This window comes from Lycium barbarum, chromosome 8 (assembly GCF_019175385.1).
Source record: "Lycium barbarum isolate Lr01 chromosome 8, ASM1917538v2, whole genome shotgun sequence".
NCBI classification, from domain to species: domain Eukaryota; kingdom Viridiplantae; phylum Streptophyta; class Magnoliopsida; order Solanales; family Solanaceae; genus Lycium; species Lycium barbarum.
In genome coordinates, this window is record NC_083344.1 from 114,281,176 (window position 1) to 114,287,175 (window position 6,000).

General features: G+C 39.9%; 1 non-coding gene across 1 annotated transcript; it reads right to left on the reverse strand.

The window, feature by feature from the left end:
- Positions 1–2,721: 2,721 nt before the first annotated feature.
- Positions 2,722–2,828, reverse strand: LOC132608529 (small nucleolar RNA R71). The gene has a single exon (XR_009570440.1). It is a non-coding gene; the product is annotated as a small nucleolar RNA R71 (small nucleolar RNA).
- Positions 2,829–6,000: the final 3,172 nt, after the last annotated feature.

Sequence of the window (6,000 nt, forward strand, 5' to 3'; positions counted from 1 at the left end):
GAGACCTTCCTGTTCTTAACAACATTCTTGGCTCTTACTTCGCAACCTTGACAAAATATGTTTACTTTTATTATCGTAAAGAAGGTACAAAGATAAAAAAAAAAAAAAAAAAAAAAAAAAGAAAGTTCATTGCAGATCCTTGCAATACGCCGTATGCATGTTTTAAAAAAAAACTAGAATGTACTAATATAACATACGGACCATGGGAGATGAACACGAACCTTTAGAGTGAAAGCTTTCATAGAAATTTAAAAGAACCCATCAATTCCTGCAATATGGTTTTCGCTTTCAGTAATCCGATGAAAAGAAGTGGAATCAAGAGGTACATTCTGAAAACCAAAAGCAAATTCGTCAAACAACGGTAGATTTTGGAAATTGTACCAAAACAATAGGTTTTTGCCAATTTATGATGGATTGATATACAGCCAAAACCTCTCTATAATGGCAGCGTTTGTCCGAGAATTTCATAGCTGCTATAGTGAGGTGTTGTTATGTATGTATACTAGCATTTCATGTTCAGATCTCATTTAGCTGTTTTAAACAAAAATACGCAAAAACCTATTTTTCGGTATCTTTTATGTTATAAATGAAAAGAAATGCTTGTTAATTTTAAAATCTTAATTGATTTTCATATTTCATTAATTAAAAATTAAAAAGACTAATAAATTACTCATAAATTCATAACTAGTTGTATCATACCGATATAGGTGATGTGCCGTGAATTTCGGCACATTTTATGCCTTTATAACTAGAAGTGTTGCTTGTTTTTAAGTGTTTTTACATTGTTTCTTATGTTATTTTTGTGTTTTATAGGATTCGTTGACTAAGGATCGGAAATGAGATGAAATGCTGAAAAATGGACAAATTAGAGCTAAATAACGGTCCGTAACTCATGTTACGGACCGTAACGTGATCCGTACCAGAAAGGATACGTGCCGCTATGAATTATGGTCCGTAACATTGAACCGTAACAAGACCCAAATTTCCAGAGAGTTTTCTTGGAAACCATCGGTGTTACGATGTGGTGTTACGGTCCGTAACTCATGTTACGGTCCGTAACATCTCACCGTAACATCAGCCAAATTTCCAGAGAGTTGCCAAGTAATGTCACAAGTTACGCCTCAGAAGGACGGTCTGTAACACAGGTTACGGTCCGTCGCATGGTGTCCGTAACAACAAGCTGAAAAATGACGAACTGAAGGACGGACCGTAACCTGGGTTACGGTCCGTAACGATGCCGCGTAAGGGTGTTTTTGTCCAGAAACTTGGCGCGATTTTTGGCTCTATAAATACTTAATGTAGGGTTTTAATTCAGGAGTCAGATTTCTTCTGAGTGCATTAACTTTAGGTCTTTCATATTAGAAGTGGTTGGAGCATTTCAAGCAACAACTTCACTTCCATTCCACATTGTATTCGCATCGTAAGTACATTATGTCAACTTTTAAGCTTTCTTTGTTAGCCAAAATTATGAGTAGCTAATTTTAAAGCTAAGGTTGTGAGTCCCATGATGGATATTATGTGAATGGGTTTCTATTATTGATATATGCATAATGGTTGTTAGTATTTATTCTGTCTTTGTGATTTAGCGTTGGGTGATGATTGCAAGCATTAGCCTAAGCCATTATATTAACTTTTCTTGGAAAAGAGAGTTAGTATTGGTAAGATTGAATAACAATGACTCGAGGCGTTAACCCTCGTTTAATAGACTAACTTAGGGATAAGAACAAGTCTAAATTGGCATTATTGGTCATTCTTCGATTGCAACTCTTTTATATTCGAAAGAATCATAAAGAGGAAATACGACTTAACTGTTGGGAAACATTAGGAAGTCCTTAAGAGATCAAGTGCATATTTATATAACAACCATTAGAAATATATCAGATTGAAACCTGAAGTATAATAGCTAATCAAATTGGGGAACACAACCTTAGTCTCTATCTCGCATTAAATAAAATTCCATTCAAAATATTTAGTTACATTATTCAACAAATATTTTAAACTATCAGGAATAGGATTAAAGCCTTTAAAGACTAGTATCACATACGATTAGTATCCTTTTCTCTCCATATTCCCTGTGGGATTCCACCCCAACCTTGTTGGGTTACTATATTTTACAATGTCCGCTTTACGCCATTAATAGGTGTAATTTGAGCGTATCAAATTTTGGCGCCGTTGCCGGGGAATACGGTTTAGAAATTACTAATTGTTGTGTACTGTTCTTTAAAACTTTTTCTATTCCATCACACCTTGTTTGATGTTGTAGTGAACCAGGTGAACATGGCAGGAAGACCCAATCGCAATCAAGGAAACCAAGGGGGACTCCAAGTGAACCCTCCTGCACCACAAGAGGAGGAGGATGAGAATATATTTGCAGAATTCATCAATGAAGCTGATTATGCTTCTGCTGTGGTTCCTCCTAGAACGGGAAATGCTAATTTCAAAAGTGATAGTTCTATCTATCAGCTATTGAAACTTGAAGGCTATTTCCGCAATTCTTCGGAGGATTGTCCACTCCGACACCTGAAGAACTTCCTGCATGTATGTTCTTAACAATCCCAAGGTGCTGTTCCTATTGATGCACTGCGATTATGGGTCTTCAAATATTCCTTGGCTGGCCAAGCAAGGGAATGGTATGAAAAGCTCCCCAGCAATACTATTCATACATGGAACGAGTTAGCCAATATGTTCTTGAAAAAGTGGTTCCCACCAAGCAAAAAGGCTGAGCTTCGGGACAAGATCTTTGAGTTCAAACAACTTCCGGGGGAACAATTATATGCATCATGGGAGCGTTTCAAATACTATCTAGCTCAATCTCCGACTCATGGATTCCCGGATGCTATCCTCACCGAGAAGTTCTACAAGGGGTTAGATACCATGAATCAAATTGCTATCAATGCTGCAGCAGGGGGATGCTTCATGGACAAATCATTTGTCAACATCACCAGGTTGCTCGATAAGCTTACTACCCACAATCAAGCTTGGCACTCGAGTGACAGTGAAGTCTTGTCATATGGTAGTCCCTCTGCTGCCGCGGTGGCCAAAGAAAATCATGAGCGAGATCATGCCTTTGTTCAATTGCAAACCACCGTGGATTTATTGTCGAAGAGGCTTACGGAGAAAGAAGCCAAAGGTGTTAATGTTGTCGAGGAGATGCCACCTCATGCTCCCGAAATGTACCAAGTCTCTGAAGAAGCTTATCTAGAGGGGCAGCCACAATATGAAGATGCTAATTATGTCAACAACTCGCAAGAGGGTTATCAACGGCAAAATTATCAAGGTCCGGGTAATCACCCATGGCAAAATCCTCAACAATAATTTCAAGGGAACAATTATAGCAGAAATGATCAGGGAAATCCAAATCAAGGGAATTACAACTACAATAATTATGGCAACAAGAGCTCGAACCCCTACATTCCACCTAGGGGCAAACATCCAATTCCCAACAGTGGAGAGATAATTCAGCTAGCAACTCTGCTGGCAACACGTCTAATTATTCTGCGGAACTGAAAAGTATGATGCAGAAAATGCTAATGAATCAAGACAGAACAGAGAGCACAATCAAGGGAATGTCTCAGGTCCAACTATCTCATTCAGCTTCCATTCAGAAGCTTGAAGCCCAATTCAGAGACCTTTCCAGAGAAGTGCATACTCCTCAACGTGGACAACTACCAAGTGATACAGTTCCAAATCCAAAAGGTAGTGGGGTAAACTCTGTGGAGCATGTAGCTGCTGTTAGCACCAGAAGTGGAAAAATACTTCAAAGTGCTAATAAAAAGGTGATTGATCTTGAGCCAACTGTTGAAGAAAAAGCGCAGCCTGATGTACCTGATGATATTGCAGAGGAAGAACTAGAGGAGGAAGTCCCTACTATAGCTGAAGAGTAGCAGAACTTTGATAATCTCAAGGCACAAGGAGAAAAACAGGAAAAGGGGAAAGCAAAACTTTCTGGCGCTCTCCGCCCGTTGAGCCAACTGTTCAAATCTTCACTGCCCTTTCCTCAGAGGCTAGTGAGAAAAACAGAAGATGACAAGTGCTTGCAATTCTATGATCAACTCAAGCAGTTGATGATTAACATTCCTTTCATGGACGCTGTCCAAGAAATGCCTAGCTTTGCTAAGTATTTGAAGGATCTCTTAACAAAGAAGAAGAAGCCATTGAAACGCAACACTGTAGGTATTACTCACCGCGTTAGTACTATTCTTTCCAAGACCACAGTGCAAAAGAGGGAAGATCCTGGAGCATTCACAATTTCATGCACCATAGGGCAACAGGATTTTGCTAGGGCTTTGTGTGATAACGGGGCTAGCATAAATCTTATGCCTCTGGAAATTTTTAAGAGATCGGGATTAGCGATGCCAAGGCCAACTACCATGAGGTTGCAGATAGCTGACAGATCGATAAAAGGGCCAGTGGGGGTAGTTGATGATGTGCTTGTTTAAATCGGGGAATTCCTATTGCCGGCAGATTTCATGATTCTTGATTGTGCTATTGATCAGGAAATTCCTATTATTCTGGGAAGGCCTTTCCTTGCAACAGGGAGGGCTCTTATGGATTCCGAGAAGCACGAGATCAAGTTCCGGGTGAACGATGAGGAGGTGACTTTTCATGCTAGCAAAGGCATGAAATTACCTAGTCCTTATCAAAGTATTTCAGTCATAAACTCTGTTGATGAGGTGGATGAAGCAGTGGAATTTAAAATGGAGGAAGAATGCTTGAGTGAAGCATTATTGGCCATCTTGGTAAATTTTGATGCCGAACAAATGGAGGGATATATTGAGACAGTGAATTCACTCACTGGTCTGAGGTCTTACTCTTATGAGCCCAAGAAACTGTCTCTTGATTTAGAGAAATGAACAACTCCGCCAGCAAAACCATCAATTATTGAGCCACCGAAGTTGGAACTCAAGCAACTTCCATCCCATCTTAAATATGTGTTTCTTGGAGAAAATGCTACCCTTCCAGTTATTGTGTCATCACTTCTGAATGAGGGACAAATTCAAAGACTTATCGCAGTCTTGAGGAAGCATTTAAGAGCTTTGGGTTGGACTATTGCAGACATCCGGAGGATTCCCTCCAGAATTTGTGAGCACCAAATTCAGTTGGAGGAGGAAAGTTCACCAAGTTTTGAGCATCAGCGAAGATTGAATCCACCGATGCAAGAGGTGGTAAAGAAAGAGATTATTAAGTGGCTAGATGCTGGGGTGGTTTACCCGATTGCCAACAGTCCATGGGTAAGTCCAGTCCAGTGTGTGCCAAAGAAAGGGGGCATCACTGTTGTCCATAACTCAAAAAATGAGTTGATTCCGACAAGAACTGTCACCGGTTGGAGAGTGTGTATGGACTACCGGAAGCTGAACATGGCATTATGCAAAGATCATTTCCCTATGCCTTTTATTGATCAAATGCTTGATCGGCTAGCTGGAAGGTCTTATTATTGTTTCTTGGATGGGTATTCAGGTTACAATCAAATCAACATTGCATTAGAAGACCAAGAAAAGACTACTTTCACCCGTCCCTATGGGACATTCGCTTTCAGCCGAATGCCATTTGGTCTTTGCAATGCCCCTGCTACTTTTCAACGATGCATGATGTCGATATTCTCAGACATGGTTGAAACCTTTCTTGAAGTCTTCATGGATGACTTCTCTGTGGTGGGAGATTCATTCGATGAATGTTTAGACCATCTTGATCGGGTGCTACAAAGGTGTGAAGAGACAAACCTCGTTCTCAACTGGAAAAAATGTCATTTTATGGTAAATGAGGGAATTGTCCTTGGCCATAAGATTTCCGAAAGAGGGATTGAGGTTGATCAAGCCAAAATCTATGTGATTTCAAAACTCCTTCCACCCATTTCAGTAAAAAGGAGTTCGGAGTTTCCTAGGGCACGCCGGATTCTATAGGAGATTTATCAAAGACTTCTCAAAAATTGCAAACCCAATGTGCAAACTCTTGGAAAAAGAGTCCAAATTCAATTTTGATGAGAAATGCATCAAGGCTTTT